Genomic DNA, 13,651 nt, shown 5'->3' with positions numbered 1-13,651 from the left:
CCCTGGGCCGTGGGGCACCCGGAACCGGGCTTCAGTGCGATGATGGGGGTAGTAGTGGTAACCCAATCCCGTGGCTCAGGGTGGTCAGACCAAATGCTGTGGCAGTCTATTTGTAGAGCTATGAATGTCCGACTACGCCACCAGTGGATTGCGGTCAGGGAGGACCGCCGCTGCAAGGCAGACCGCTGAGGCTGGTGTTAGTGTGCAGCATAGGGATAGGATAACTCCCCACGGGAAGAGTATAGCCTCAGGGCAGTGTAGTAGGATGCTGGGGGTGATGGTGCAGACGCAGCATTAATCACACAGAGTTAGTGATGCAGTCCAGGGTCTTTTACTCACAGTTGTTATCCGAGTCACTTCTGCCGGCAATGACTGCCCAAGCCGTGGTGCGTCCACCAGGTGAGGAGCTCGGTCAACCCCCAGGCAATTCAGGAGTATGGCACAGGACCCCCTTTTGTCCTTTCTCTGGCCTCTCGTGCCCCACCAGTGACAAAACTTCTGTCCAGCTGCCACGGATTTATGCGGGCAAACGTTGACCCCGTTTCCCGCTATCCTATATGGTGCCTTCCTAGCAGGTTTGGCGGGGGGTCACAGCAATAGATGATCACGACCTCCGGTCTTTGGCTGAGGGATAATTTACCTCCACCAACTTGGGAATCCGGTACCCTTCCACGACCTGACCCTTCACCCGATATCACGCAGGTTTGCAACGGTTACTGTCCGTTCTGCTCTCTCTTAGGGTCCCTTCTGCCTTCTTGTCTCTGGATCCTTCCTACTCCTCTGTCTGTCCTCTTTCCTTCCTTCTCCTTCTTCTCTTCTTCTCTCTGGCTCCGGCCTTCACCCTAGGCCTGCCTCGTGGAGCTGAGCTCAGGCTGAGCCACAGCTCCCTGTCAGCTCTCTCTCTGGCTGAACTACTTCTCTGACTGAACACTGACTAAAGATGGCTCCCACCTTTATCTGCTTCTCTGTGTGAGTCCAGGTGACCAGCACCCAATGAGCTCCTTCCTATGCTCCAGAAACCGCCCCCTTCTGCTCCTACATCACTGGGTTCTCTCCCCCCCTCCCCACTCCAGCCAGGGACATGGTCAGTTGTGCCTGCATATATATATAAATGGGAGCACCATCGAGCTGTCCCCCGGAAATGGGGTGAGTGTGTGTATGCAGCCACTGAGCCCTGGTCCATACTCCATCCTTACCTGGGAGTGAAATATCACACCTCTGGTTGAGGTGCAATACCCCTGTAGCAACCGAACCCTCGGGGCGCTACATTCTCCCCTGGTAAACCACAGCACGTCCTCGGGCTGTAAAAGAGCAAAAACATTTGATTTACAAGGCATGCAAAACTTTTTAGAATGCATTCGCATATAAGACTATAACCATTTAACTCATCCCTTTATGGGAGGCACATTTTTCTCTTTCAACAAGTATTATAAGACTTCCTTCACACATATAAAACACCATAAAAATCTTTTAGCAGCATTTAAACTTTTTCAGGTAAAACATTTTTGTAGTAGATTCTCTTCTTCACTGGCCACTGTGCAGCTTGCGACCAGGTGTCCATTTTCCTATTAAGTGCAAAACTTCAGCAAACTTTCAAACATGGGGGACACCTTGTCCCGAAGTAGACGTTGCAGTTCTTTTATAAAACCAGTAGGGGGCGCTTTAAGAAGCGCAACTATTTACAGGGAATTTGGCCGCTCCCAGTCATCGGCCGGTTGGAAAAGGGGAATGGCTGTTCTCAGTCCTCAGCCAGGTGGGGAAGAGGGATGGCTGCTCTCAGTCCTCAGCCAGGTGACAGTTCAATCAGGATCAACTTTGTATCACACAAACAGTTCCTTCTACCCTGACGGGCAACTATGTACACAGGTACTCTGACACTCACTAGTAGCGGTATCCTCCGGATGCTCCTTCTTCCTCCTCATATTGATCTTCAGACCCGTCCGGGTCATCTGGGTAGCAATGCTCCTGGTACTGTTCCTCCTCCACCCTCTGGACATTGAGGGCATACCATCCTTTCAGGCCTCGATGTCGGGTGTATATTACCCGATCTCCCGAGAACAACTCCCGCTTCGGGTGACCCGCTGGCAGGTGACCCTCCACATCCCTCCTGTCAACATGGATGTCTGTGGCGGTGGCAAAGTCCCGAATGAACCCCCACCCTTTTGCCAGGTGGAACTTCACCACGGTCCCAGCTATTTTAGAACCGCATGCTGCCTGGGGGTTTCGGCGGGTGCTCGCGGCTTGAGGCCCAGGTGTTTGCGGCGGGAGAGTGGAAGCTGCAGCGGCTCCCGGGACTTCTGGCTCCGCGGCGGGATCTAGAGGTAAGGCTACGGCGTCAGGACCCGGGGCAGGGGCGTCCGCCTTACTTGCCTCCTCTGCAGCGTCGTCCTCGGCCTCCGGTCTCCTCTCTCCGTCCTCAGGGGCAGGCGCGCTGCCGGGTGCTGGCAGTGTCTCTTGCTGCCGGGTCGCGACCCGCCGGGCCATCTCCTCTCTCCACCCGGCGATGACGTCCCTCTGCACTCGGACCATCCTCCGGTCCAGCTCCTCCAGCGCAGTCCGCAGGAACTCAGGGTCTTCTGCGGGGAGCTGAGCCATCAGCTCCATGAGGCGGTACGTGGACGCCTCGGCCTGCAGCAGGCCGCTTGCCAGGGTGCTGGAGCCGGCACTGCTCTCCATCACCGGGTGTGATCTGGCGAGACTGATCCAAACCACACCCTGCCCCACGGTTTTCTTCTCTTTCCGCCCCTGTTGGGGGTGGTCCTGGGGCAATCTGCTGACAAACACTCTCAGGGGCAGCCCCCCCACCTTGATGGACATCTCTACAGCCGCACTCATGGCTGTTGGGGGTGGGCTCCTTCTTTGGCGCCATTCTGGGACCTGGCCCACGATGGGCGGTGGCTTCCTGTTGTCTTTTGGCGCGCACATTATGGTGTCCGTTCTTCTGGGGCGGGCGCCATTTTTAATACAGTGAAACAGTCTCTTTTCAGGCACGCACTACCCGTTTGTGGCGGGTTGGTCCCAATCCTGCCGACTACGCCAAAGCTGACTCGCCCCCTGGGCCATGGGGCACCCGGAACCGGGCTTCAGTGCGATGATGGGGGTAGTAGTGGCAACCCAATCCCGTGGCTCAGGGTGGTCAGACCAAATGCTGTGGCAGTCTATTTGTAGAGCTATGAATGTCCGACTATGCCACCCGTGGATTGCGGTCAGGGAGGACCGCCGCTGCAAGGCAGACCGCTGAGGCTGGTGTTAGTGTGCAGCATAGGGATAGGATAACTCCCCACGGGAAGAGTATAGCCTCAGGGCAGTGTAGTAGGATGCTGGGGGTGATGGTGCAGACGCAGCATTAATCACACAGAGTCAGTGATGCAGTCCAGGGTCTTTTACTCACAGTTGTTATCCGAGTCACTTCTGCCGGCATTGACTGCCCAAGCCGTGCTGCATCCACCAGGTGAGGAGCTTGGTCAACCCCCAGGCAATTCAGGAGTATGGCACAGGACCCCCTTTTGTCCTTTCTCTGGCCTCTCGTGCCCCACCAGTGACCAAACTTCTGTCCAGCTGCCGCGGATCTATGCGGGCAAACGTTGGCCCCCGTTTCCCGCTATCCTATATGGTGCCTTCCTAGCAGGTTTGGCGGGGGGTCGCACCAATAGATGATCACGACCTCCGGTCTTTGGCTGAGGGATAATTTACCTCCACCAACTTGGGAATCCGGTACCCTTCCACGACCTGACCCTTCACCCGATATCACGCAGGTTTGCAACGGTTACTGTCCGTTTTGCTCTCTCTTAGGGCCCCTTCTGCCTTCTTGTCTCTGGAGCCTTCCTACTCCTCTGTCTGTCCTCTTTCCTTCCTTCTCCTTCGTCTCTTCTCCTCTCTGGCTCCGGCCTTCACCCTAGGCCTGCCTCGTGCAGCTGAGCTCAGGCTGAGCCACAGCTCCCTGTCAGCTCTCTCTCTGGCTGAACTACTTCTCTGACTGAACACTGACTAAAGATGGCTCCCACCTTTTATCTGCTTCTCTGTGTGAGCCCAGGTGACCAGCACCCAATGAGCTCCTTCCTATTCTCCAGAAACCGTCCCCTTCTGCTCCTACATCACTGGGTTCTCTCCCCCCCTCCCCACTCCAGCCAGGGACATGGTCAGTTGTGCCTGCATATATATAAATGGGAGCACCATCGAGCTGTCCCCCGGAAATGGGGTGAGTGTGTGTTTGCAGCCACTGAGCCCTGGTCCATACTCCATCCTTACCTGGGAGTGAAATATCACACCTCTGGTTGAGGTGCAATACCCCTGTAGCAACCGAACCTCTGGGGCGCTACATATACACAAAGGGGTTAAATGATCAATGTTGATCTGCTGGTATATCCTATTATCACCTAAAAAACCTTCAACAATGAAAAAATACCCTGCTAGACCACGGAGATTGGCACCCTAATGTACGATTCCCACCCCGCTCAATGTCAGCTCTTCTTTCCTTTTGCTCTAGTAGGCCCTGGTATAAGTCTAAGTAAGAGAGAAAAGAAAAGGGGGGTTCCGGTAAAGGAACTAAAATATTGCTGTTTATTTGTTTCGACTAAATCTGGAGGGTATACTCACTAATGCGTGTGAATTTGGTTTGATCTCCAAAAACTAATTTGAGTTTATGTACCCGAAACATCCCATAACATCGACCATTTACTCTTTACCTAAGATACATAAAGAATTACAACCATTGAAGGGTCATCCCATAGTTTCGGCATGGACTCGATTACTCAGAACAGTGGAGTCTACATTGGCAGGGTACTAAGAGGCTTTGTTACGTCTACTTTACCATCCTACTTATGTGATACCACAGATTTGCTTCTAAAATTGGAGGGGACTGTCATCGATAAAACCATACAAATTGATGTAGAACGATTGTGTAGTACCATTCCACACGAATTTGGACTTAGAGCAGTTGTGTTGACTACTATTTGAGATTCAGGGGAGTACAGTTTAGCACCCATTAACCTGTTTATCAAGGAGATCTTAGAATTGTTTTTGACACACAACTATTTTATTTTTGGAGGCAAGTTCTACCACCAGCTCAGTGGCACAGCAATGAGGATCCCATGTGCCCCGCACGTATGCAAACCTGCTCCTGGGCTGGTGGGAGGATACTATTATGTTTGGGTATTACGAGTCATCATGGTGGGTCATTTTCTGGAGACACTTCATCGATGATGTGCTTGTCCTGTGGTCGAGGGACACAATCTCATTTTATCAATTTGTCAGCAATCTGAATAATAATGCAATGGGACTTAAATTTATATTAGAGATCAACTTTTTGGACATTACAATTAGAAGGGATGAAACAGGGAATTTACCAACTAACATATATAGGAAATCAACATCCACTAACATCTTTTTGTACAGGAACAGCCATCATCCACCAAGTCTAAAGATAGGTATCCCCTAAAGTGCAATACTATCATATTTGGAGAAATTGCTCCTCTGATACAGCCTTCTATCAATAAGTACAACATCTAAAACATAGATTTCTAAAAACAGGATACCCTTTTAGCACTTTGAATACAGCCTTTAAAGAGGCACATTCAAAAGCTAGAACAACCCTATTAAAAACACAACAGAGAGGGACTAGTGAATAAACTATAAGGATTATTGGCAGATTTGTTGATCATGCAGAAGAAGTATGAAATATCTCACAAAAACATTGGGACATTCTTCGAGCAGATGCAGATTTAAGTGAAATTATACCAAGTTACCCGACCATTACAAATAAAAGAGGGAGATCTATTAAAGATCAATTGATGCATAGTTTATATGCCATTCTTAAACAATCAGGAACATGGCTAGATAGGAGACAACTGGGCACATTCAGATGTAGTAAATGTAAATTCTGTAAATTCATCAAAGTCGCTAATACGTTTTAAAGTGTGGTCACGGGGAGAACATTCATATGTCTACACTTTGCAAATTGCAGAACCACAGGGGTTGTTTATCTTTTTAGGTGTACATGTCTCCTCAAATATATTGGCAAGACCAAAAGGGAGCTTAGGAACAGAATTAGCGACCATTTGAGAGATATAAGTAACTCAAGAGATACTCTAATCTTAAGGTATATTTGGGAAGTTGACTTGTTTTGACTTCAGTGTCATAGAAGAAATTCAACCATCACCTAGGGGAGGAGATTGGAACTGAAGGAGCCTCCAAAAAGCTACAAAGTGGATCTATTGTCTGAAGGCCACTAAACCTCTGAGCCTCAACAAACAGATCCCCTTTGGCTGTTTTTTATAAATTGAAATGGCCCAATTAGTTGATTTCCAAAAATGTATCTCATAATATTTTTCAGATTTTTTCACCTCGATGTTCTCAAAAAATTCCTGTAAACACTTCTATAGTGTTTATTTATAGTATAATCTTGATTATTATTGAGGACTTTTTTTTTGCTCTTGCTAAAATCCCACTGACCGAGATGGGTATTAGGATAAATTTAACATTTTTCCCAGATGCGATACTGCGGAAAGTACATATCTACAGTCATGGTCAAAAGTGTTGACACCCTTGAAATTGTTGCAGAAAATGAAGTAGATTAGTAGAATCAATGATGCCCCATCTAGCTAATGTATGAGTATTTTTATTACATAAAAATTAGACTATGTTCGCAAGGGGTATAAAAGACGCTTAAAAATTTCAACTGCAATTCCACCATAAACTACAGTCACATTTGCAGCAGTAAATCTGTAGGACATAGTAAAATAAGAAAGAAACTCTAACACACCTTCCCTGCTAATGCTGACCCACCACCCTGCCACTCTGTATTTCCTGGCCTCTTACAATGACGTCTCATCCCATATGATCAGTGCTGTCTATGATTTGCTGCAGTGGTCACATGGGACAAAAGTGATTACAGATGGGCAGGTTGTTCAGAGAGTGCCACAGATGACAGGGACAGTTGAGCATACAGTCATGGCTGAAAGTGTTGGCACCCTTGACATTGTTCCAGAAAATGAAGGATTTCTCCTCCAAAATTATTGCTATTACACATGTTTTGTTATACACATGTTTATTACTTTTTTGCGTGTTGGAACAACACAAAAAAACAAAAAAAAGACAAATTGGACATAATTTCACCCAAAACCTCAAAAATGGGCCAGGCAAAATTGTTGGTACCTTTCCAAAAATGTGGGTAAACAACTTTGTTTCAAATGTGATGCTCGTTCAGATTGCAATAATTTCAAGGATGCCAACACTTTTGGCCATGACTGTACTGAAGGTGAAAATCCGGTGTATATATGGTTTAGATAAATCATTCAGACACATCATTTCAATGTCATTCTTATTAGCACTTTAGCATATATCATCTGTTGTATGGACAGGGGTAATGTTCTCTTTAAATACTGACCACTCCTTGGGGTTGTTTTTTTTAATTAAATTGATATAAAATTCTATGGTCCCAATAGCTTTTACAATTGTGGTGAGTTAATAAGGTCCAAGTAATTAAGTAGTAACCTGACTTCCTGCCCTTCCAGCCTGTATCGCATTGAAATATTGGACCCTTACTCAATTATTGTGGTTCATTATACCATATACTTGTGGTCCAGGCTAAAGTGATATATAGGGTGGTCCAAAAGTAGTTGGCCAGAAAATAATAACATTTATTTTGATTTATATATAAAATTATATTTACTAACACAAGCATAATATTGACAATTAAATTTTATTCTGAACAATAATACAAAAGCCCTTAAATTTTATCAACGCAGGTGCTCAAACTGTTTTCCATTACAATTTGCACAGCTTTGAAGTCTGCCTCTTACGCTTCGACAAACTTTTTTGCACAAGTCTCTTTGGGTATTAATTTCTTGAAATGCATCTCTTATGTAATTTTTCAAATCACTGACACTTTTTGGTTTTCGACTATAAACTTTGTCCTTGAATACTCCCCAAAAGAAAAAATCCATTGGGGTCAAGTCTGGTGAAGGTGCCGGCCAATCAAGTGGGCCTCTTCGGCCAATCCATTTATTAGGAAATGTTTCATCAAGATACTCGCGGACTACTCTTGAATAATGTGGAGGGGCCCCATCTTGTTGGAAATAAAGGTCATTTGAATTAGGCTGTTGCTGTAACTGGGGAACAACTTGATTCATTAGAATTTCAAGATACTTATCTCCTGTGACTGTTCCATTTAGTTGTTGCTCTAATGTTAAATGCATGTTCTCATTATACCAGTAAATACAATTATGTCTGTTAATATGGCAGGATAATGTGAAAGAAGCTTCATCACTCCACATAATGTTATCTAAAATTACTGGATTTTCTTCAATTTCGTAAAACATAATCTCACTAAATTGCAGCCGCCTGTCTGGATCATCCTCCAATAAACCATGAATTAGACGAGAACCATAAGCTTTCCACCCAATAGATTTCAGGATTCGCATGATAGAAGCTCGTGAAATTCCAAATTGCAAAGAGTCTGTGAGGAATGAAAAGTGGAATCTGATTGGTTGCTAAGTGCAACTGAGCCAGTTTCACTTTACACCATGTTTGATAAATCCCCCCCCTTCATAACCTTATTACACTTTCTGTCCACCTACTTTAGGACCACCTTGTATTTCCAGCCCGACAGAGGTACCTCCGGATGCATTAGAGGTGACACCTGAATTCTACAGTGGAGCGCAAGGATGTCACTTCCTGCCACCGGATTTAAATTCCAGCCGCAATATCTATTTAGGCCAGACGCTTTAGCATGGAATATCACATATTGTGACATATCACGCCCAAAGGGATTTTCCCTGACATGAACGGGATGGAGCAACACTGAACCACCAATGCACTAGTCTATTTCAACATGTGCTTAATGAGGACAACTTCCTACTAATAGCACAAGCTAAGTCCAATTGTGTATATACCACTTTATCTTTCTATCTCTACATGTGCTAGCTAAGAACAATTCTTTACTGATAATACAAGCTAAGTACCATTGTGTTATATACTCCTGATGAACCTTTGAGACAATCAAAGGAGAAATGTGTCAAGTTTCTTAATTAGCTTTATTAACTAAAGGCCCCGTCACACTTAGCGACGCTGCAACGATCCCGACAATGATACGACCTGTCAGGGATCGTTGCTGCGTCGCTATGTGGTCGCTGGTGAGCTGTCAAACAGGCAGGCTCACCAACGATCAGGGGAGCAGCGACATCGTGGAAAGAATCTTTCCACGATGTCCTGCTCCGGTTACCAGCCTGCTGAAGCAGGAGCAGGCTGGTAACCATGATAAACATCGGGTTACTAGGGGCACACGCGCACCTAGTAACCTGTTGTTTATCATGGTTACCACTCTGATACGGTGAGCGGGAGGTTACCGCTCACTTTAGCAGGCTCGTAACCATGATAAACAATGGGTTACTAGGTGCGCGTGTGCCCCTAGTAACCCGATGTTTATCATGGTTACCAGCCTGATCGCTGCTCCCACTGGTCACACTCAGCGATGTGTGCTGACCAGCGGGAGAGCAACGACCAAAAAATGGTCCAGGACACTTTGCAGCGATCAGCGACCTCACAGCAGGGGCCTGATCGCTGCAAAGTATCACACATAGCAACATCGCTGGTGAGGTCGCTGTTGCGTAACCAAAACCGTGACACAGCAGCGATCTCGCTAGCGATCTCGCTATGTGAGACGGGGGCTTTAGACTGTGTTTTCATATGACTTTCTTAATTAGCTATATTCACCTTAGACTGAGTTTATACAGAATGACATATCTTCACCTATCTTAACATTCTTTAGGAGCCAGGGGGGACTATATATTATCTGATACCTCCCTGTATTTATTCTCATTAAGATCAGGTTGTTTCACATATGCACGTTACTTTATTTTAGATAATTTTATTGAAGTGGGTTGCACCTGTGAACATATAACTATGCATATGGGATATTATAGCCTTGGAATTAGTAACTTGTATATAATCAACTATTGCACTTGGTTTGCATATACCATATAGTATTATTGTTTGGCTGTGCTTGTTATTTAGACAACAGCCTTGATCCTTATGTCACTATAGACAGCAACACTTTGGTTCCTTTACCTAACCCCACCCCTTTTCTTTTCTCCACTATAGACTAGGGTCTACTAGGGCATAAGGAAGAGTCAACGTTGAGCGGGGGTAACAATCATACATTAGAGTGCCAACCTCTGTGGTCAGGCAGGGTACTTTTTCTTGCTGAGGGTTTTTTAGAGGACAATAGGATATACCAGCAGATCAGCCGTGATCATCTAACCCCTTTGTGTATATATCTGTTTTGGCACACAAATAAGTCAGGTATATAAACCTATATATTTCCAGATTTTTATCACATGTATTTGTGAGCTTGTATTGACAATTTTTTTAAAGTATTTCAATAAAGAAATGTTTTTATAGTTGTAGTATTTTCTGTGATTTAGTTTCCTCTATGAACTACCATTATCCCATTCACTCTATGATACATGGTATGTAGCACCAAGATGTGAGCACCAGATCCTTTAAAGGGATATTCTAACTTTACCTGCTCTCAACAGGACCTGTCCTTCTGTAGTTCCAGCAGGTCAAGTGTGATCTGTTTGACACCGCTCTTTAAAGCTCTGCTGTTTCTCTCGCAAGGCCAGAGTCCAAGGACCTTAGTACAAAATTTGGACCTGACCTCCATCCTGGGCCTCTAACTGATACAATGTCCCCAATCTATCCTAAACTCTGCTGCCTGACTAATCCACCTGTCCCTCCGCTATTCCCCGGCTTCTCTCAGTCTCTTCACTGGCTCCCCATTACCAGAGTCTCCAGTTCAAAACCCTAACCATGGCATACAAAGCCATCCACAATCTGTCTCCTCCATACATCTGTGACCTAGTCTCCCGGTACTTACCTGTACGCAATTTCCAATCCTCACAAGATCTCCTTCTCTACTCCCCTCTTATCTCCTCCTCCCACAATCGCATACAAGATTTCTCCCGTGTATCTCCCCTACTCTGGAACTCTCTACCACAACATATCAGACTTTCGCCTACCATCTAAACCTTCAAAGAGAACCTGAAGACCCACCTCTTCTGATAAGCCTACAACCTACAGTAACCCTCGCTCCACCATATCGCTGCGCGACCAGCTCTCCCCTCACCTACTGTATCCTCACCCATCCCTTGTAGATTGTGAGCCCTTGCGGGCAGAGTCCTCTCCTCCTGTACCAGTCAGTGACTTGTATTGTTTAAGATTATTGTACTTGTTTTTATTATGTATACCCCTTTTCACATATAAAGTGCCATGTAATAAATAATAATAATAATAATCTTGGGCCCATTCCTGGTATGATTTCTGCTATCCTAGGACCCTTCCAGTAATAATGTCCCCCAGCTTGAGCCCCTTCCTTGTATAATGTCTCGCTTCCTGTGCCCCTTCCAGCAATAATGTCCCCATTTTGTAGTAATGTCCCTAGTACTGGCCCCCTTCCTGTAATAATGTCACCATCCTGGCCTCTTTCTGTAAAAATATCCCCCATTCTGGGCCCTTTCCAGTAATAATGTCACCATCCTGAGCCCCATTCTGGCATAATGTCCACCATCCTGAGCCCCATCCAGTAATAAAGTCCTCGCCCTGCTGCTGTCTTCCAACACATTAAAAAAATAAATAAACGATTCTCCTTACCTTCCCCCGATCCCACAATGTGCTGCATCCTCTTCTATAACTAGCGCAGAGGCCAGTAGCTGACTTCACTGTGATGGCATGCTTACGTCAGCTGCCAGCCTCTGATTTGCCAGCGACTTGTATTGCAGTGCAGGGAGCCAACAGATCTCTGCGCCACAATACATTTCAGCTGAATGTGCATCCTCGGACACACATCTATGATGAAACAGGCGCTGGCGTCGGCAGGCTCTTCTCCAGGAGGTACAGCAGACGCAATGCTCTTGTGGTAAAACGGAAGTGGTCACGTGTGACACAGTGATACTGCCTAATTTACTGATTGAATAGCAGAAGACCTGACAAGCCCAAAAAAACAACAAAAAGGAAAGATATTAAATAAATTGCTAGAAAGTGTATGGTTGTGTCTGTATAAATTATAAAAGCTTAATTATAATAGCATAATAGTAGGGACATATTTTAAATAACCCCTTCACGTCCTGTGAGTTTTGAGATCAGACCTCCATGGATTTGACTTTTATTTTTTCAACATATCCAGCAGATGCTCGATTTGAGTGAGATCTAGAGAGTTGTGAGGTAAAGAGTAAAAGCTGTTTTATTATTTATTAATTTATTATATTCAGAAATCATCACACATATCAAAATAAGAAATGTTATATAATTTCTTATATGGGAAATCCTCTTCTTTCTTCTCCTGAATTGATCATACATTCTCAGAATTCTGAATTCACCGGTAAAATCTATCTTAAATGAATACAGAGATTCCAATTTCTGGGGGAGCAAATGACAGTCGGTGCTCATAAAGTGCTATGGAAACTGTAATTGTTGTTTCAGGAGCACTTGTAGAAGAATGTTTGTTTGTCTCTAGCTTCTCCTCCTCTATGGCAAGATTTTAAAAGCACCAACTGTCATCTTCTATCTCAGTAATGGGCAAGTCTGTCTTCGCTGAAACAGATTTCACAGATTTTACCAATAACTTGAGAGAGAAAGATCAGTCCAAGATTAAAGAGCAGCAGATTTTTCCGATAAGATATAATTAATAGTTGCTTACTTTTATGTGAACTAATGATTTATGAAATAAAGTTAGTACTCTGCACTAAAATCCAGAGTACTGTCAGGAAAAATTCCATATAAAATTAGTGCATTTTTTATGCGTTTTTACGTCAGGTTTTTTATGCGTTTTTTTAATGCGTTTTTAGTTGCTTTTTTCCCCCACTCATTTGAATGAATGAATGAAAATTGCTGCAAAAACGTTGAAAGAATTGACATGCAATATATTTGAAAAATAAAACTGCATTGATGGTTTAAATCTGAATGGGAAAAAACAGCATGTGCATGAGACTTCAGAATTCTCATTCACTTTTCTCAAACTGTAAGGTGTAATATATTTTTACCCTTGAAAAATGCACTGGAAAAACGCAGCATGCAAACAAGTCCTTACTTTTTAAATCAAAAAATTGAACTATTTGTAATTTTGCTCAAACCATTCCAAAATGATTTTTTTTTGTTTTTCGTACCAAACATTATTAAAGAATTTCTAGGCATTCTTCACAAACACAGTTTGTTTTAAATCTGCTGTTATAACATTGCCATGGATTGATACTAATGAGTTCCATGGATATGTGTGACACATCAGTCGCCCTCCCTGGGTTCTTGGGGTACTCGGAGCCGGGTCGGTGTAGGGGTCAAGGGCGGATGCAGGGCTGTCACATTCAAAAAATAATGGGCTTTGAAGTAAGAGTGGTATTTCGACTACGCCACCTGCGGTTTCCAGTGATAGACACCAGCGCTGCTACAGTCCACTGAGGCTGGTGGTACGGGCAGCTAAGATGGGACAGCTCCCCACAGGCGGAGCAGACCTCAGGGCAGTGTGAGAAGGAATGGTGGGTGCAGTGCCGCACAGGAAATAATGAACTGAGGCGGTGTGTGAAGTCATCCGGGTCTCTACTCACTTTCAGATGAACTTTCAGCCGCAAAGCTTCCCTCTGCTACACACGGTGTACTGCGG

The sequence above is a fragment of the Phyllobates terribilis genome, unplaced genomic scaffold (assembly GCF_046119375.1).
Source record: "Phyllobates terribilis strain yellow unplaced genomic scaffold, ASM4611937v1 Scaffold_11__3_contigs__length_659146591, whole genome shotgun sequence".
Taxonomy (NCBI): Eukaryota; Metazoa; Chordata; class Amphibia; order Anura; family Dendrobatidae; genus Phyllobates; species Phyllobates terribilis.
The sequence above is the reverse complement of the archived record's forward strand: the minus strand, read 5'-3'. Positions refer to the sequence as shown.